Consider the following 21437-nt stretch of genomic DNA (forward strand, 5'->3'; position numbering starts at 1 on the left):
AGTGGTTGCAAGAATTGCGTGTCTCAGAAGGGTGCTGATATTTATGCTGTGATTCGTGTTCTCAAGACAGATTTATTCATAGATTTAAGTAGGCTGCAACACCCTTCTTGCAGTAGTACTCTGTACTACAGACATGGTGTAGGGAAGCAGCTGCCTGTCTCCTTGGACCATGCCTCCCCACTGTTCACTGTGTACCTGCATCTCAGCTCCTTGATCATGCTTGATAATTTTGTTTTGTATTGTCAGTTTTATATTTCTCTTTGCTGAGCAGTGTGGTTTAGGGACCCTCATGCACTTCTCTCAGGGACCACTCTGGGCATCATGAAGACAGCAAAATTTTAAGTGCAGTTTCGAGAATTTGACTCATATTTGGTTGCTGGGGAGGGGGATGGGGGGGAAGCTGTTATTATGTATCTGTAATTATTTCTAAAAAAATTAAAACGTCTAACTCTGGGTATATTAAACTGCCCTGGCAACTTTCCTGGTGTAATCAAAATTGACAAGAAGGTTCTGTATTTCATCAGTTTCCTCAGCTGTTGTTCTTTGTTCTAAGTTAGCCATATTGGGTTTGTTGTCTTACTGTTTGCTAGGTGTAGCAGTGTCTTATTGGCTAATGGGCCAATTTTTATGCTGTCCTCAGTAAATAATTGAAACCTGTATAATTATTGGTATAAGCAGAATCAGACTCTAATCATTCATAGGGAGAAAAATCAAAATCAAATAATGTTTCTGTGTCTTATTCATGATTTCTGCTTTGATCTTAGAAATTTATTTCAATAATGTGCCATAATTTTTAAAGTTTAGTGACAGAAACCAAATGCATGGAGATAATTATGTGTCAATTTTAGATTTTCAGCATATGACCATTTTATATTAAAATTATAAATAAAAAGTATCAGTATGATTTCTTAGAAAACCAGTAGTAACTTTTTTTGAGTCTTGATTTTCCTTGTTTGCCCTGCCAAAAAGAGAGTTCATGGATTTCTCTCCTGAGAAAAGATTGTCCTTTCTATTTCCAGTTTCCTCTAAATATGTGATTGAGAATTACTGGGATGCCATGTCCTAAAGACATTCCTCTGATTTCATTTGGTTTAGGAGTTAACACTCAAAAGCAGTGGCATGGTCTAGGTAACAGGTCTGGTAACACTGTTGTGCACAAAAGCAGATAGGCTCTACACTCAGAAGAAATTTAACTGGTTTTGTGGTAGAATTTTGATCTTTTCCTACTAATGACCATACAGCTTCTTCAACTGTCTTTTTCTTTCAGAGCCCTTGAACAGGTAGTGTGTCTTTTTCCTATTAAGCAAAACACAAGGTTGATATGTGAACTTTGTATTTTCCCTTGTGGGTATCTAAATAAGAAAAGTCAACTTCTTGAGTTTTCATGTGTTTTATTGCTCATTCTGCCAAAGTAAAAAAATCTTCCAACATTTGATAGATCAAGACAGATAAACTTATTGTGAGGCAAAGCAGTAGGCTTTTCATTAATTGAATGATTGGAAAGGTTGCTGCTTAGCTAACCTCACTTGCCACACTGAGAAGATAGAACATAGATCAGCAGCTGACCATCAGACCAGTAAGTTTGCTTTCAGGTACTGGAAGATGTAGGCTCTCATAAACCAGAACTGTGCATCTGTGTGGCAGATGAATTTTGAACTCCAGAGAGAGAGATTTGTTTCCCTGTGCCCATTGTTTTTGCTAGCTGATTGGAAATACTGACTTTCCTTTTTTCATAAGTTTCACATTGTCTAGGCTAGCTAAGACAGTGAGGGTAGGCTTGCTCATACGGTCTCAAGTGCCAGGTTTCAGAGGTTCACCAGGTTGCATTTTCACTAAGGGGGTTATGCTAATAACTTTTATTTTATGTTTGCAGTGGCTAGAACTTTGCTCAGTTGCTCTTAACTTAGCCAGAAATCAGTAACTCATTAAGTCCTGGCAGTGCACTCACTTGCAGTCATGTAAATAAACCTTGAGGTTTCTGCTGATGACTGGCACAAGCCATCACTGCAGTCAGTGTCAGGGATCTCCATCCACATTCTGTGAGGCTGAACTTGGGAAGCAGCTACCAAGTAGATCACAAACCTCTTCTTTTCCTTTGTGAAATGTACTGGCTGTTTCAAGCATATTTAGTGAAAAATTACATCCCATTTTTAGCCTTGTCTTGGGATATTCATGCTTTAGTGATTAATTGATAAGTAGGGATGACACCCATGAGGGATGATTATGTCTAAAGATAAAATGTCATTTGTCTTGCATACTTTTACATTTCCACACTCCTGTTTTACATGGTATTCATTCACCAAGTATAAAACTGGAATTGCACTTTACTTCAGAAGAATGTTAACCATTGAGACCCTCAGATCTGCTCATCTTACTTTGTAGCTTCTTTCATTTCCTTTAATTTCCTTACCTTTCATGAGAAATGGTGCCCGGTGATTTTTTTCCAACCCTAATTTTTCAAGGAAGACTTGTGCTGACAAAAAGATGGGCCATATATTGTGCTGGAAAATGTGTGTGGAGGGGCTCTTAATTCTTAACAGGAAATTCAGCAGCTCTTGGCACTTTGCTAGCTTTTGTTGGCTAAAATACACCCACTGCACATTTCATCTGGTGACAGCATCATTTGGAAATAGGTCAGTTTGCCAAGTGTGTAATGATTCTTAATCTCTCTCTGCTGTGTAACTTTCTAAAACTTTAGTAAGCTGAATTTTGGCTTTGATTCTGTATATACTCAGGAGCTGCCATTAAACTCGCCGTGTGATGTTATGATAGTGTTGAAAGCAGTTGAAGAGCTTCCTTAAACAGTGAGGGATAATGGCAACCTTGTCTCCTCAAAGGGCTTAACTAAATGTTTTATTTTTTATTCATGCCTTTAGTCAACTTTCAGAGTGACCTTTATGTTGTAAGCATATTCTCAGAGGATCTTCTCTGTCTAGGATACTGACAAAGAGATGATGTATTGTGTGATTTAGTGGTCACAATGTACTTAGATAAGTGCAGACAGACTTTAATGTTTGAAAGAAAACAATGAATTAAGCTCCTATGAAGAATAAAATTCTAGTTCCTTAGGATGTTCCTTAGGATTTATATAGGATAATTATTGATTTAAGATGAGACAAAACTGAGATGTACAATTGGTACCAGTGGGTGGGTTTGGTTGCTGGCATTTACAGCAATGTTTGTCCAGAAAGCTGCTTTTTGGGTACATTTCTGGAATTATTCATGTGCTCTTGATCCATCTTCATGTGGAATGTATTCTTTACATGTTTGTAACAGAAAGAACAGTAATTTTGATTTTATCACAGCAGAATCTGTTGCAGACATCAAGAGCTGATAGTCTAATCCCAGCTAAAATAAAAGAAATTGCTGGGTTCTGAGTGCATTTTTTAAATGCATTGCCCTTAAACCCAGCAATCCTCTTTTAACACTTCATGATTTTAATAATTGTTGTTTCCCTGTATGATTTCCATATTCCAGTGAGGCAGAATTACAATAGAACAGTCACACCATTTTTAAGTCTCTAGAAAGCAGGTTTTCCCCACAAGGCAGTCAGTTTGGAGTCAAGAGGCTCAACAAGATGTTTTGTGAAAGGAAGCAAGTTGCACTTTTCATATTTCCATCAGGAAAGGTGGTAGAAGAGCAAGCCATTTTCAAGACTGACACATGAACTCTTAGTGGAGGAAATGGTTTGACAAATGTAGTGCTGAGCATACATTGCTGGACAGCCTTGGAACATAGGCTTCCCTGGGCAGCTTGCTCTGTGCTGGGCATTGTAATTGAAAACCCCATTTCATCAACAGTGACAGTGTGGAAAAATTCACTCTTGATTCAGCCCTCTGTGTAGAGACAATCTCCTCAGCTTCTTGGGAATGAGTTGTTGTACTGAGCCCCACTATTATGCAGTAGCTGCTTCCAGGGCAGGAGACACAGGTCGTGAAGGAGCAGATTCTTCTTCTGGATTACGTTAATGAAGAGTATTTCAGGATTTATTTTTAACAACTCAAGGAGCCTGGCAAGATACTCAGAGTAGTGCACTAAAGTACAAATAGTATCTTGACATAACTGGTGATCTTACAGTTGTTAAGCTTGTATAAGTTAAGTTAAGCCAGCTGCGTGGTTGGTGCTGTCCAATAATGTAAAGATGATAATCAGTAAAACCACCTATTAAGGAGTGGAAAAGAGGTCAAACAAGTGAAGAATCCATATGTTGGTTCTTGGGAAGCATGTTGGGAAAGTGGGAATTGGCAGCAGGTGATAGGGAGGCATCATCAAGTTGAACTGATATGAAGGGAGATAGTCCTGAAATGGTGTTACTTGGGCAGCACGGCCTAGGACCTTCAAGAATCTGATTTTTTTATGCTGGCACAAAAAGCAGGAGTATTTAAACTGTGTTTGCTGATGGTGCAAAGCTAGCAGCATAAAAAAGAATCAGCATACCACTCAGTAAGAATTAGCAAACAAAGAGGAAGGCTTGGCTGTATTAGTTGCAGGCGAGCCACCAGTGTGATATGCTGGAGTGAGGAGGAGAGAAAGATAAGCACAGTCCCCAGAGCTTGGCTAAAAGAGTGGAAATTTTCCAGTACAGAAAAGGAAATATTTTGCAGTTGTGGTCATCATGTTCATAAAAGGTGAATTCAGGCAGGTACAGACAAAGTGTGAAAATATAATAGGATAGTGAAATGAACAGATATTTATTTAGCAAAGTCAAGCCTGATATCAGAGCTTATGGCTGTCATTGGAGGGGAGAGGAGGAAGAAGAAATTTCATTTAAGGCATAAAAAATGGTGGACATAGGAACAAATAATAATAAGCTGGTCAGGAGTATGTTTGATGGGAGCCCTCTAATTATTAAGGGAGCAAGGTAATAAATAAGCTTCTGATAGAAATAGTCGTGCAACAGAAGAAATGAAGGCCAAAATCTTGTTTCAGTGAGCCCCAATCAGTTGGGCAGGAGTAAATGATGTGATTACTTGTGGCAGAGGACAGCATGTGATGTAGGCAGAGCTTGCATTCACATTTCCTCATAGTTGAGTGAAAAATTCTGATGACACCCACATATATATTCAGATAACTGCAGAGTGCCACTGATATTAAATTAAAGGAGGCAAAGCTCTTTCTTATGTTACTATGAAGAATAATTATGCATATTCCTCCATTTAATAACCTGTTTAAGTAAACATATATGGCAGTTTTGTACAGTAGTTTATAATTACTGACAATTTTTCATAGCCTAAGAACTGTTATAACAATTCTAAGTTATATATTCATTATATATAACTTATAATTGTTATAAGTTATATATAAGGAAAAAATCATTTGAGGTTATGAAAGTCTTACTGACTTGTTTTTGCACTTAGGCTGTAGAGATACCTAGAGAGAATGCTTTTCTTTGGCTATCTCTTAAGTAAAATTAAATTACCCAGTCATTGTCTAATCTTGTGATGGTAGCAAAAAGAATTGGGTGCAGTTAATTTCAGGTGTAATATCAAATGGTTTGTATTCTGTACTTCTTGGGGGAATAAGGATCATATAGAAGAACACAGACCAGTTGATTGAAACATCTGTAGATCCAATTCAGCAGAGCTCTGTCGGATGCCTCAGCTGTTTGTGTGATCCACAGAGGTCAGTAAACATCTGAAGAACTTGGATAGTTCTGGATAGACTCACTTGGATAGTGAGTCTACCCTGGCTTGCTAAGAAAGACAGGCCATAATAAATGCCATTTACCTTCTTTATTTTTCTTTGATTTTGTATCTAGTATTCTTTGGTAGTTTGTGGATGCAGTGGTTAAAACCCCAGACAGCAATTCAGAAGCACATGGCTGTTCACTCCTTCCCATGCACCCCATGGAATGGAGAGGAGAATCAAGAAAGGAAAAAGCTTGAGTTGAGATGAGAGCAATTCAATAATTGAAACAAAATACATACAAAAATACTACTGACATTGAAATATAATAATAATAGTAATGAAAAAAATAGAAGAATAAACCCCAGCAATTGTTGCACAATACAATTGCTCACTACCCACTGACCAAGGCTAAGCCCATCCCTGAGCAGCAGTCAGTCTCTTTTGACCAACTCCTCCCAGTTTCTGCACTGGGTATGGATGTTCTGTGGTGTGGAATATCCCTGTGGCCAGTTTGGTGAGCTGTCCCAGAGGTGTTCCCCTTCCCTTCCCCAGATTCTTGTGCATCTCCTCACGTTCAGAGCATGAGACACTGAAAAGTCCTTGGCTCAGTGCAAGCACTACTCAGCAACAACCAAAACATCAGTGTGTTACCAACAATATTCTCATCCTGCATCCAAAACACTGCACTGTAGCAGGTACTAGGGAGAAAATTAACTGTGCCCCAGACAAAGCCAGGGCAGTGGAATAGAAGATTTCATGCATTAGTTTTCTCTTAGATGCAGCTCTACAAATACTTCTAGAACCAGTATTCTCACTGTTCCTGGAGGGATTGCTCATGTTCATATACTGACAGCAGGCACCATTAGTGAGCATCTCTTTTCCCTCCTCATTTGCACTCTGATTGTCCTGGGCCTGTACAAAAATTAAGGTGGTGTTGTGTGTCCAACATTCCATTACTGGAGCTCACAAATATTTCAGTGCCTTTTTAGCCTGGTATCTTTACCGTTTGACCCCTGACATGGATGTAACGTCTGTGCCAGTGGTAGCTGTGACCTCATTTATTTGAGCATGGTTTCAAAGACTGGGTAAAGGTAGTGGAAGAAAGATGACCTCAATGATCTATGTTGGGTGGGAATTTCTGAGATGCCACATCTCCTGTGAAGATGAGCTCATGACAAATTGAGCTTCTCTAAAAGGATGGCAAGAAGCAAGATCCATCACAGCTCAAAAGTAAACAAGTATTAATAGTCCTGATTCACATATTTTGATCACGTACCAGTAAAAAAATTTAAATTTTCCAATAAAAATCTATTCTCACCCTGATGTGGGGAAATATAAAAATGTCATCTATGTTTGGTTCTATTGTATTGAAGACATGGTACTGTATATTTTATATGAAAATGCTGATTTGTATCCCAACCACATGTTGTATTTATTGGCTGTATTTTAAAAATTGATAAATATATTAGTACATTATTTTCAACAGTGAAAATAGATGACTCAGAGTCCTGACATCTTTAGACAACATTTACATGCAAATCTGTAACTCTTCCCTAAAGAAGAGCTAACTGGAACCCATGTCGAAAGATAAACAATAAAAACATTATGTCTGTATGTTTTTGTTTATATATTGCTAAGATGGATATGTAATAAAACCAAAGCTATCATTGATGTACCTGACAGATATAGATACTGCACATATAAATATTGGTGTAACTACTGATTCTGCTGTTCCCTTTGATATGAACTTCATATAAAAGTTTAGAATATTATGCAGTAATCCATTTGCCATGTCAAGGATGATAACCTAGAGTTTATGTCACTGGGGCAGACATCTGGAGCTGTGTTAGAAGTGAAATTGGAATGAAGTGAGTTAAGTGCAGAAGCTGAAACCAAAGCTAGGGAAACACAAGAAGGATACATGGTTTGAGTAGGGAAACAATACAAAGTTGCATCAAACTATAGGGCAAGGCAAGATCACTAGCTGAGTTAAAAATTAGTGGTAATTATGATAAATCCAAATTGAGTAATAAGTAGACGTGTACAAAAGAAACTGGAAAGCAGCAGAATCAAGGACCTGGCGTAGAGAACAGCTTCTTAGACCCCCTAGAACCTTGGGATATAAGCAGGCAAGCAAAGTAAGATGTGCAGCTGCAGGCAAGTGGCACCTTGGGCAGGAAAAATGATAGAGGAGATTGAAACAAGTTTCTGCAGTGGGAAAGAGGCCCCATCCAAAGTGGCATCTGTCTCTTACCCATTGGAGAGACTACTTATAACTATCTGATTATGATAAATCTGGGAAACTAAATGGGCCCTTTCCTGAACTGTGATAGATTATTAATGACAAGGGAAGGAAAGTCATGTTCTGTTATTTTTCTGTTCAGTGCAAACTGGGTGATAATTTAGGGAAGATGAGTTATTTCTCAGTCCCTCAAGTAGAAGCCTGACCAACATTTTGTTGTGAGAAATGGTTTTAAACATCCAAACCTCTGGGCATGCACCCAGAAGATTTAGAAGACTTGACTGACAGAGTCTGGACTCACCCAAGTTGTGTCTTAATTAAATTACTGTGTCAACAAAAGACCCAAAAAGTGACAGAAGTACTAGTATCTTTCCAGCATCAAGGAAGGTGAATAGACCAATTGGGTTATTATGGACTAAAGTTTACTCTGAAATTAATTTTGGGTTAAATAGTGAGAAGGAGGCATGGGATTCTACTAGTGATGATACAAATAAAGTGACTGTAATATGAATGTCATTAATGCTGTTCAAAGTACAACTATGATTTTCAGAATTTTTTCCTAAAGAAATATTAAATATTATAAATATTGTATGTTTGGTTGGTCAAGGCAACTCTCTAACCATAGAATTTTATGAGGCATTTAGCTTGTACAGCTGCACAACATTGTCACTAGAAAATGAGCACTGCATAATTTCAATAAAACATTAAGAAGAATTATCAACACCCTCATAGGTCTTGGGAGACAATAACCAAAGAGAATGTTTCTGGTGAGGCCCACAGAGATCTGACCTGGAGTCATTAAATGTTCTCTTTGGGTATTTGGAAGGAAGTACACAGTTGTTTTTGATGACCTGGAAGTTGGTGGAAGATAGCAGTGAAGGCAGGGGCTGTCCTGTGTGATTTAATGAACTGTGCCTATACACAGTGTATTTTAAAGCAGCTTAATGAAGAATTGTTTATCTGTGTATGTGTATATTGTGTGGTTAGGATTACAGGAGGAGATAAAAACAAGTGGATACATCTTTCCAGAATGCATTCCACCCTGAAAAACATTTAACAAGATATAGCCAAAGTGCACTATCAGCTCGCAGTTCAGTGTTATATCTGAAAGGTTTGGCTGAATTCAGCATCAGCCCCAGCTGATGTGGCAAGTAGTAAGTTCTTATTCCCATACTCACTAATCTGATATCAGCTGGGGCTGATGCTGAATTCATTCTGGTATCAGTAGTTTTAAAAGGAATGTTAAAAATGTGTTTAAATACCGACGCCTTGATTATTTGAGAGCAGAAGTCAAGCAGATGAGGAAAGGAAAGCAAGGTACAACTTGGTAGGGCAAGCTTCCAGGGAAAGTAACCTATTAATTTTTCTTTTATTGTGCTCCAGTTGCCTCAGGATGCTTTCTGGGAAGGTGTGTTTTAGAGCAACATCTCAGTGTGAAGGTTATTGTATGATCCATGATGGATTTTAAGACACTGTGTGTAGTATCCAAAGGTAATGATCTCTTGCCTGATTTTAGACTTTACCAGAACTGCCACAGTTCTGGTGTGGCCTTGTATCCAATAGTGCGTTCTGCTGCCCTGACTGCTGTGGGCATGGTGAGTCCATCATCTCCAATGGATTCAGGGGGTTCTCTCAGCATTTCTGGGGGGCGTTGTTGCCAACCAAAGGCAGTATGTTCAAAATAGATGCACTTCAGAAATTAAGCTGATATCCTTTGAGGGTAACTCACCTAATCTTGTTTGTTTTGATTTTGGGTTTGTTTTTTGTTTGTTTAGGTTTTCTGGTGTTTTGGGTTTTTTTTTTTTTTTGGTACGTGTTTCTGGTTTTAGTTTCTTTGGTTTTGTTTTGTTCTGTTTTGGGGGTTTTTTGTATGTTGGAGGGGATATTGCGGGGAGCAGAATTTGGACTTTACAGTAGGTAAAAAAGAATAGAGCATTTTAAAGGAAATCCTTGAGACAGCAAGAGGGTGAAGAATAGGTTGGAACTGGCAGACAGAGCAATACTAATTGAGGCCTAATTCCACTTAATAAGGTATTTCTGGTAAAATGGTGCAGCTAACAGTAAATAGTGGTCTCTTAACCCTTTGTAATCTTCAAAATTCAGTTGATTTGCTTTCTTGTTTTCTTCTTCAGATTGGTTCTTTATAACCAAACAAGAAGAGTTACTGCACACATTTGCTGGTTTTATTTGAGAAATAAATTTAAAAGTGGCGCTTTTATAATCAAGCAGATCTGTCTGCAATTTCTATTCTCTATGCAGTCATATCTGTTTTATTGCATGCTGGTTTTTACTGAACTCCAGTTTCTTCCTTCAGTTTCACATTATTTCACGTTTTTGTGTGATCTTTAGCAATTTTTTACCCTTCTGGTAAGGGCTATCAGCTAGATGGAGAAGTGTCCCTAATATTATGATTGCCTTTATCAACCATTTATCTAGTGGAAGGCTGAGGTTGGAATTATTCTGGTGTAGTTTGCTGTAGCCACTTGTAATACAAACTCTGATAAACTTTTTTAAAGCCATGGTTTTATTTTAACAGGTATCACTGTCATCCTGTTCATATGCACTTTTACAGCCCTGTACACCTAAAACACAGTGTGGAAAATGGTTATGATCAGATTTCATTTTAAATTCTTGTCATTAAAATTAACTTCTTTTTGAAAAGTATAAGCTGAAAAGCAAGAACTTCTGCTATATATGACACAGGATTTCTGCCCTGCATTTGAATGCTTTCCTCTGACCAAACAAGAAATGCCCTACTGTTAAAGCTGGGAGTAGTCAAATTTAGGTGCTGTGTAGGCAACACTTTTTGACTACAGCTTTGGATGTCTTTGTTTGTATTCTGTACCCCACCACTTTAATTATTGAATCCTAAAAATCTGATATACTGAAAGTCAGTGTCAATTATGCCAGGAAAAAAATACCCTGTAATTTTTCTTCTATGTTACAATTGGTTGGAAAAAGAAGTTGAAGTCTAAAGTGAAGTGTGCAGGAGCATAAACAGTAAATAGGATCACATAGTATACTGACCATTTCACTTGCTCTGGCACCACAAAAGCAATAATAATTAATGCAGGAATATTAGCCCTCTTCATAGTTTTGCCACGTGTTTTAAAAAGCTGTCTCCAGTGCTGAATGTAAACTTAGCATTTGTTTCACCGACTGTGGAACAGTGATTCCCTAAATCCTTTTGGTTATCTGTAGTAATCTTTGATCAGGTAGGTTTTCAATCCTATAAAAATACATCTTGCACCAAATTGCTGTTGCAGGATGGTAAATATATGCAGAAGTAAATGAAGCAAATCCTCTACCCAGTGCTGTAAGTGTGGTTCCTCTTGGTAGGAGGAGGATATGCTTGATCTGTATTCACATTCTGGGGTACTTTCTGCACATCAAATGTTTTGGGAATCATCCAAGGTAAGAGAGTGGGATCCAGAACTCTTCAAAGGTGTGTTGCAAGAACCTGCTACCTACAAAGACTCCAAGGAAGGAAGATCACAGTATAGAATTTAGGCATGAATAAAAGTGTCAGTTTTGATTCTTAATGTAAAAGGGATTTTGCTTAAAAAAGCTGCAGCTCTTAGAACATGGGGTTTAGTCACCTTTCAACTGGATCTAATTTCCAAGCTAAATTCCAAATGTGAGTTTTGGGTATTGGGATGTTCTGTCTCCTGTTAATTTCTCAAAACTTCAGATTTACGCTATTGTTGACTTCTAAAAAAGAAAAGGTATGCAAGGAATGACGGTGCTGATCCTGAATATAAATTATATCAAGCAAATTGATGCAAGATAAAATTACCAAATCAACCTTTTTTAGTCTATACTTTATGGAATATCTAAATCTATGTTTGGCAGTAATTTACTCTTGCCCATGAATTTCTGACAGTTTAGATTCTTTGGTCTTATTAATCAAAGTAGTCAGCACCAGAGCAATTTTTATGAGACTCACTAGTCATAAAAAATTTATTATCAGATAAATCAAAGAAGCAACTAGCATCTTAATAGGGTGAACAAAGTGGCATGTAAAAGATCATTCAAGACTACATGCTTTTGACACCTGTGTATTGCATTTAGTGCTGGAGTCAGATGTTCTGCTTGCATTTTCATTAAAATACTCATGACCATGACACAATTGCTGCCTTTAGTACAGGATGTTTCTTCTTCTTTTTATATATATATATATATACATATATATATAACGTATGTACATAGACACACACAGACGCATGTAGATATACATATTTATCTGTGAGTGAAGCAGTCATGAGAACAAAAAGTCCCTTTAAGTTGTCCCTATAGTGAACTGAGCACCTCAGGGATCAAGACAGTTCACCAAATAACTAAGCCATGCTTTTGAGGCCCAAAGGGGAAGGGCTGGGTCCTTGGGCACCACTGTTGCTGATGCCAGGCTCCTGTGTGCCCCAGCTGGTGCTGGCTCTAATGTGACCATGAAGCAAGGGTTTTCAGGGGCTGATATTGTGGGAAACTTATTTTGGCATCTCTAGTCTGAATTACCCCTTGAGCTCGCTGCCTGGCAGCCAGCACTAGCCCAGAAGCAGCAGTGCAGCCACAGCAGAGGTGGCCCAGCTGAAACAGGTTTATGCTTCAGGGGCTGGTGACATCAGCCCCTCAGCCATGTGTCCAAAGGCACGAGGAGGAGAACCTGAGTCTGCTTCATGCACCAATGAAGCAAACCTTCCAAGAAGGGAATACAAGTGCTTTTAAGAACTGAAAACTTGCCCCACCCAGCATCTGTAAGCTAATTGGAAGTGGATTTTTCTTGTGTTCAGAAAATATGGGAGGGAGGAAGTTCTGACAGCTGTGTTTCACATTAATCTGGTGATGCTGAAAATACACAAATGTCATTAATGGAATTCTTGTAGGTAGCTTTCATATGTTTTGTATAATAAAGAAATAACTGAAGGGAGATTGAATTTATTCTGTGTTAATAACAAGAAAGGATGTTTCTGGATGGCTACCTAGTGATGCAGAACTGTGAACAATACAAAAGAAACCCTACTGTTCCCTATTCCACTCAATGCATGCTTTCCCAGAAACATATTTAACTTCAGCATTATGTTTTCCTGTGTTTGTGGTCCTAAGTGTGACTGAAAATAAGGCTGCCTCTGGGATGATCTGCTTACAGAAATGCTCTTGTCTTGTAATCTTTAATGTTTGCCTCACTGGTCTGGTTCCAGTCAAGTGAGTTATGGCTGAAAATGGTTGCTATGTGTTGTTCACTTTACTGTGTATGCAATGTATAAGGGAACTAGATACAGTTCTCTTATTTCTCGTCAAGATACAGCTTTAAAAGTGTGGTTTTAAAACATACTGGTAACATCCAGTAGTCAATGCTAACATCTAACTGCAGCTGCACATTTTCTTTCTTTGTTGGCCTACTTACAGTTTAATCTGTGTGAATCTTTCTGGAAGAGTAGAATTTTATCTTCTTTTTTATTCTTGGGATGAATCTATAATGAGACATGGAATTTCTAACCTGTTGTATTTGTCATTAACATGTGAAAACAACGAACTATCTCTGTGTACTTTTTATGTGGCTGCTACTCAGTAGTATTTGCATTCAGAATAGAAAGGACTGATCTTCTCTGGTCTTGATTTTAAGATAGACTGGGGTTTAGACTGGTCCATGTTTGGCACAGCTTTTTGGTAGTAAATAGAAAACTACAGTTAAAAGACCTGTCAAATTCAGTGGATTAAAGGCTGTGATTTGAACAGTGGCTTAGGAGACTTACTTGCAATACATGTATGGTATGAGTAGATTTTTCCTAGAGTAAATTTGAAAGCATCCACTGGATGAATAGTTGAGTGGGCATTTGAGTTTCAAGTCCTTCTTTAAACTGGAGAGGTATCCAGAAGCTAACAAGGTGTGGGCCAGTTCCATGTCTGTCACAGATCTTGTGTAAGTTTAGTGACTTTTCAAAGATCTCAAGACAAGTTGTCTTCACCTCAGGGCCATAACCTCCCAAAAACTCTACCAGCAGACAAAGGTGTGTGTGGATTTGCAGTGGAGAATTGGCAGGTCAGATGGCTGCTAAGAAATCAGCCAGTCAGTGCAGACCAGCATTGGAGCACACACTTCTGTTTGTTCCCTTCACTGGCAACCCTATTCACTTCATTCCCAGAAATCTGCCTACCCACGGCTTTGTTCTCCATAACTTCACCGGGATTTTCATGAGTGCCACAGACACGACAAAGGCATAAAGCTCTACTCTTCAGCACACAGAGGTCAAACAGAGTTTAGGTCTAAGATCTGACAGCCCCTTCCATGGGACTAACCACTGATGGAAAGAGTCAAGAGCTGCTCTAGTATGGAGAACTCGAGGGACTGATGGTGTTTTCATTTTCATGAGGTTGTCTCTTGTACCTTGCATTTTTATTGGAAGCTGTTGAGGGTTGAATGTGTTTGGTCAAAATCTGGCTGCTAATGGTGTATCAATTCCAAGTGATTGACTGCATAGATTCATACCTTTGGATGGGGCAGATATGTGTTTAAGCATTGCAATAATCTGTACATCCCACGTTGTTTTATGGAGGAGGGTTTGCAGGTAAAGTTTCTTATCAACCAACCTGAAACCTACAGATGCATCTTATTAGACTAGTGACAGTGACTTGAGCAATCATATTTTGACACTTCAGTTTGCAAAGATAAACAATGGCCTTTTACACATTGGTGTTGTGTTGGGATTCCCACTGAGTTATGGCTGTACTGATTGTTGCTTCTTTTTAAGCGTTGCACTACTTTATTATTTTTTCTGTAATATTTGCTTGTCAGCATATAAATGACAGACATTAATTGAAAATTCATCTTCCCTTTGCTTGGCAACTCCTGTATCCACTAATTTATACAATTATTCATCAACTTAGTTCCATTGCTTCGTTCAGCTTAATGTTTAGCTTTAATACTCTGAAACTTGGTTTGCTAGAGTTTGCCTGTGTTCACAAAGTAAGTAGTGTGAGTCACTTTCATTATTTCCTCACTGAAGAAGTTATTAGCATTTATGCATAAGAAAATGAGCCCCTCGTATCAAGGGTGAACGTTAGTAATTCTGGTTTTCCTGTATAGGACTGATTTGTGATATTAGGTAATAGTAGGGTGTGTTTCACACCAAATCTTCCTCTCCATATGTCTCACAGACAAGGGAGCAGGGAATCAGAAAGGCTGCTTTCACTTAAGCATTTGTACATTGGCATGGGAATATATACATGAGCACTGAAGAGAGTATGTACTGGAACAGTAAGGATGGATTAAGATGAGGTGAAACACCTCCTGTGTTTCTGATAAAAGGATAGAGGTAGATTTCTAAAAGGTTTATATGTTCATGGTGTATATGTCTCCACACACTCATCTGTCCATAAATATTCTCCCACTTTCCTGTATACATTTGGTTTAGTGCTGAAATTACCTATTGTTCAGTAAATGCATCCATTAACTCAGTTCAATTCATTCTTTACCAGAAGGATACATTTAGAAAACAATGAGCATTGAAGTGCAGAAGTCTGTTGACATGAAATTTTTAAAAAATTGCGTTAAAAATAAATTTGTAAAAATAATATTAATAGGTAAAATACTGAGATTATCAAAATTAATAATGGGATGAACTGATGCAAAATGTAGATATTGCAGAATCCAAATTACTATATTCATGAGGATCATCATTAGTTACGCAATTCTAGGTACACACATACTATAGCCTAAAATGTATTGTAGGTTTACAACTGACTAGCTGTTTGATGTGGCAGAATGTAGTCTTTGCATATTTATTAAAATTATTCATAACAGGTTGCAGTCTAGATGAGCTGCTCTATTCTTATGTCTTGCTTCAATACATTTTCTTACCCATTTTATTATGACATTATATTGGAAATTTTTCTAAATTTTAGAATTTAGAAAATGCCATGGGGCATTTTCCAAAACCCCTATCAGCATCTGTTAAAAACATGGGTTTGCAGTTTACATTTAAGAATACTTTCAAAAGGTTTAGTAGCAGTACATATTTTCTATATATAATTGTTTGCTGTTCTTTTTTTAAAAAAATTGTTTATTTAGATGAAAAAGGGATATACATTGAAAAATTAGGGCTATGCATTTAATTAAATTCTATGGGTTTATCCATTCTCCAGCTTACAGCTATAAATTGGTTCTTTTAAAAATAAATGGTGGTGAAACATGTTTATAATGCATTTTTATGGTTTACCCACAGATGTCCTAGCAAAGTTGCAAAAATCAATTATATACCTATGGAATGTGTGGTGTCTTACACCTCTCCCAAGCTTGTCAGGGCAACAAACTTTTGCTGAAATAAAAGAAGCAGGATGGGGAGGCTTTCTACCAACATGATGTGCAGCATGAGTTGTAGAAGCGAAGGGAGACGACCCATCCTTTGATCAGCATCGAACTCCGATTTATTGATCCATCATGCACATTTTATAACCGTGTTAATTAAGTTCATACATATTGCAAAACCCAAGCTCATCATTGGTTACAGATTACACATCAACCTCTCCTTTTGTTTTCAATACCTGCGGTTTGTTATTGAGACCAAGACTTGTTTTTTCTCATCCTGTTATGAACGGTTCTAAAGACCTCCATGTTTGTCACTCTGCTTTCCCATAACTTTCCAAGGACAAGATATTTACTTGTTATTAAAAAACAACCTGAGAACTTCTGCTGTTTACAGAAACGTGCCTGAGAATTTTGTTGTTTACAGGAACAGGCTTTGAGAATTTGCTGCTTACAGCTGCCTTTTACCCTTCCATCAGCTGTATATGATTATGGCATCTCTGAACAAAATGCTCCAACAATGAGTGACTTTAAGATAGTCACGGTTACCTTTTCTGGTGGCTGCTCTATAAACATTGGCTAATTTGTGCACATAGGCCAGACATCTTTTCTTCCAGTGGAATTCAAATGAAAAAGTCTGCCTGTAGAAGTATGCATGCAGAAGAAAACCTAAGGTGATACATATGGTGTATCTTACTTTGCCAACCACATTGTTTTTTGGGGTTTTCTTTTAATGTAATTTGCAAGAGGAAAAGGTTTGGCTTTCGGAAAGAAAAGTACAGCTTAAAACATTTCCACATTTGCAGTGTGGAATAGTTGTTTGTTGGGTCTTATTGTATGAAGCTGGAGGAGTCTGATGCTGTAGCTGAAATCTTTTGCTTTATGGTGAATAACTTAGAAATGGGTTACTGTGCTGCCATTTGCATGGTGATGCAGAATTTTTTTTGTTTGCTGTCAAAAGCAGTTAGAATCTAATGAAATTGGGTGCAAACCATGTGATGAACACTTTGCATTTGATAAATCTCTTGGTGTTGAATAAAGGAACAGTCCCTTCTTAGGTGTTATTATTTCATGTCTTGCTGAAATACACTCAAGATTCCTGTTTATAATTAAATATAAGGCAGTTTAAGAAAAACACAAACAGATCAGTGTAAAAATTAACCTTGACAAATCTGCCTGACAGCTTTGTGACCACTGCTGCCATGACCATGGTTTGCCTGTAGAAGGCCTGAGATACTGCAGTTGCTTTTCATTCAAACAAAAGACAGAGTCCCAGCTGTGCATTTCCTGTTCCCAAAGAAGTGCAGCATCTTTGTGTTTATCAAAAGATTTTGCAAAGCATCAAAATTGTTTAGACTCCAAGTGATACATGAAATACTACTGCAAGAGTGAATCTTCCACAAAGGCTTAGTTCTGCAAATAAAATGGGGGGAAATGAGAAATGAGGAAAGCCAGAAGAAATATGATGTAATACATCTGGTTTACCTTATCTCTCTGGGGAGGGTCTGGCTGAATTTGCTGGTCGAGTTTAAGTATCTATAAGGAGAAATCCAAAAAATTTCTTTTTTGGCCAGCTAATTTATCTGCCTGCTGTCTGAGCTCATCCTTACATAAACTAAATAAAATATTTTTCCACACTGATGTTTATTCATTTAGTTCCTGTGCTCAAATGTTTAGGAGTGATGTACCTTGTTGGGGGGCTGCCTTCTCTGTTAACTTTTAAGCAGGATACTATGAAAGGTCTTTTTCCTTTACACAGCGTGTGATACGTGGTTCAGAACAGTAGGATCATTAGAAAAATTCACTGTTCAACTTCATTTTCTCTTGGGCAGAAAAGTTCCTCTCACAAATTAACCCTGTGCCTCTTCCCAACTTTTCATAATGGTTTGTATGCCTGATGTGAAGTATGCCTTCTCTGAAGTGATGTTATAACAGAAATCAGTGTTCATATGGTGGTTACTGGAAGATTTTGCTGTAGCAAAAGGTGGACAAGAAATATACCTGAAGTGACTGTATTCTGAAACCTTAGAGCTCAGTAGCAGTGAATGTCAAGCTATGTACTGATTGGAGAGGGCTGACCTGCCTCAAACTGTGTAAAAGTGTTTGTCTATGGTTAGCAAAGGTATTTTCTCTGTGTGCATTCCAACATTTTACACCTTTAGGTGGGTGGCAGTTTGAGACAATCATGGTTCTCCAAACAGCCTCTTCCATCTGTTCTGCCAGCACAAATGGTGTAGATAAAAGATACTTGATTAACTTTCTGGGAGTTTTGTAATTAGGTGTCTCTCGCTGGATATCCAGCACAAAAAGAAGCAGACTGGCTGGAAGCTACTGAGACACCAGGATGGGTTTGCATTTACAGGTTAATAGCAAGCCAGTGGTATTAATTTCTTCATTAAGTCTCTGCAAGCAGTGACACTTGTTGCTACCTGTGAGTCTCCAGGTGGTGGCAGGCTCATGGTTTACTGTCAGCACAATTGTTTTGGGGATGAAAGATGGACCACTTGGAAAGCTTAACCTTTCCTTTCTCCTTCAGAGGGCAAACAGCCCTTTTCCCTCTCAGAACAACACGACATCAATTTTACCAGGGAAGGCTGGAAGTTTTTCAGTCTTGTTTTTTAACCAACATAATGGACAATTTGGGCCAATAACTACCCTTGGTCAGTCCTTCTGTAATAGCAGCCAAGGTGATACTGTCATCAATTTTTGTATATCCTTTGGTTTCCTGTGAACCTACTCTGTTGAGGGGAAATGCTTAATGCTCTTTCTATCGCAATCTCAAAAACTTTTAGAGTCAGTAAAGAGTAACACTAGCTCAAACTTTGGACCTTGTTCCTGAACTTCAATTTAATGTAATTGTTATTTACAGCATTAGAGAGTGGTAAACACCTGCTTGTGCCTGCTGGTTTTTTGTTTGGGTTTTTTTTTTTTTTTGCTGTTGGTTTGTTGGGTGTCTTGGAGGTTTTTTCCACCTAATGATGCCAACAAAAGTGACCTGGTGTTTTTCCTTTAATTAAAATGGACCTTTGTGAATTAGTGTGTGAAAATCACGGGATACAGCACTAATTGGAGTTTAGGCAACTGTTCCCCTAACCTTTCACAGTGAAACTTCTAAATAAAATGTTTCAGTTTAATTTAGTAGCTTGAGAGTTTTTCATAGCTAGATATAAAATAATGATTCTTGGCCTTTTTTGGACAAATAATATTGGGGCTATTTTTCTGGTAAAACCTTTACAGCATCATTCATGTGTGGCTAAACTTACCTGTGGTTTGACTGCTTCAGCTCCCATTTGACAATAGGCATCCTAAGGACATAGGGAAAGAGTTTCTGTGGTAAACCTCTGACTCATTGAGCCTAGCAGCCTTCCCCAAGAGGCAGTAGGGGAGATACTATTGAGGGAGAGCCATGCCCAACATGACTTTAATGTTTCCAGGGATGGGGCATTGGCTACCTCTCAGCATAACCTGTTCCAGCACTTTACCATCCTCATTGTAAAAAACTCCTTCCTTATGTCTAGTCTACCCTCTATTGGTTTAAAACCATTACTCCTTGTCCTATGAGGAGATATCCTCCTAAAAGGTCTGGTCTCATCTTTCACATAGGCCACCTTCAAGAGCTGAAAGGCTGCAGTATTTTTTCATAGGGTTGGTGCTCCTGCCTGCTGATCACTTTGTTGGCCCTCCTTTGGACTTGCTCCAACAGGTCCATGTGCTGAGGACCCTGGAGCTGGATGCAGTGCTCCAGGTGGTGCCTTACCAGAGCAGAGCAGAGGGGCAGAATTACCCCCATCGACCTGCCCACCACATACTTACTACACTGAAAAAATCCAGATCAACAGTAAAGTCCCTGATAACATTTACAGTTTTCTTATATCTTTAGACTATGATCATTTATATACTGGAAGTTCACAAATCAGATGTTTGTCAAGGGTGTGTAGCAATAGCAGAAGCTTTTAACAATGTTAATGGGGTTTAAGTATAAAATTCTGGGTGTCCTAATTGAACTAAGGAAAGTGCTGAAAGTTGCCATTTTTTTAGGGAAGCCTCTGCATAGATTTTGAACTCCAATTAGCAATCTACACTGCAGTAGACTAGATCAAAATCAATATTTCTGCCTGGAATTCACACAGCCTCTTTGAGAGACGAGATTAATATGGTTACTGTTCGACTCTGTGTTCTCAATCAGCTCAGTATGTGCACTTGTCATTCATATTTTGTTTTTAGCTTGTTATTCTGACAGAAGAGTCTCTGAGGAACGAGAGGAGAGCCAGTTTGAGGAGTAAAGCCATGTAACATTTACATATTTTCACACTGTTACGGAAGCCGGCTGTTAGGCTTTGAACATTATTTATTCATTTGATGCTGCTATTTGTTACAGACCTCTGAAATATGTTACTGACAGTAACTAAACCATCCGTCTCACTTTAGGATTTCCACTGATTGCTAATTTTGTTGACTAAGTGGTGGAAAAAGCTCAAAATATGTTAAAACTAAAAAGACATGGTTCTATTAGGTTTTTCCTAATACCCTGCTCCCATACTGGGTTGCAGGAGAAGGTTTTTTTTAATGTTGGCACTTGCACTGACAAAAACATCATGTTGTAGGTCTTGCAAATCATGCAGATCACTTCAGTTTGTGCTGGTGTGTTCTAAAAACCATGCAAATGAGCTTTCCATCATGGTTGTTTACCCAGTGGGTGGAAATATAACCATCATATTCAAACGAGTTGAATCAACTGACTCTAAAAGCAATTACTGGCAACATTGATTTTTCCATTAATTGGCTGAACCCTCTGAAACATGAAGTCTCTAAGGACAGCATCTGAAATGTGTTACTGCTTTTATTGCTGTTATGATTATTAGATTTTGGATGCTTCCAAAATGTTCTGGACTCTATTCAAAATACAAGACAGTTTCTGATCTTGAGAACTGAGGAGTCTGAAAGACAAAATGTCAAAGGGAGTAAACACTTCCAAAGTGCTTTATAATTTCGTTATTACTTTTGATAACTGTTTAGATGATTCACAATATTAATGGGGTCTTATTGAAAACGTTGAGTTCTAATGAGATAATTCTTGCCATAGTATGTCAGAAGAGATCTGGATCAAATCCTGATTGCTCAAAAATTTATTCAGTTGGTGGAAGAAATTTCAAGACTTTTCAAGAAAAATTAGTTCACCCAAGACCTTACTCACATTATCCAATCTGTATTCTATTTACAGCTTTATACCCCCTCTTTGACTCCCTCTTTATCATTGCTGTGCTTGTT

The 21437-nt window shown here is 38.1% G+C and overlaps 1 protein-coding gene across 1 annotated transcript in view; it reads left to right on the forward strand.

Annotated features, from left to right (window-relative positions):
- RSU1 (Ras suppressor protein 1) overlaps positions 1-21437 on the forward strand; it is a 102799-nt gene that overhangs the window by 42058 nt on the left and 39304 nt on the right. The gene's annotated exons all lie outside the window — the stretch shown is intronic.

The sequence above is a fragment of the Ammospiza caudacuta genome, chromosome 1, assembly GCF_027887145.1.
Source record: "Ammospiza caudacuta isolate bAmmCau1 chromosome 1, bAmmCau1.pri, whole genome shotgun sequence".
Classification (NCBI taxonomy): Eukaryota; Metazoa; Chordata; class Aves; order Passeriformes; family Passerellidae; genus Ammospiza; species Ammospiza caudacuta.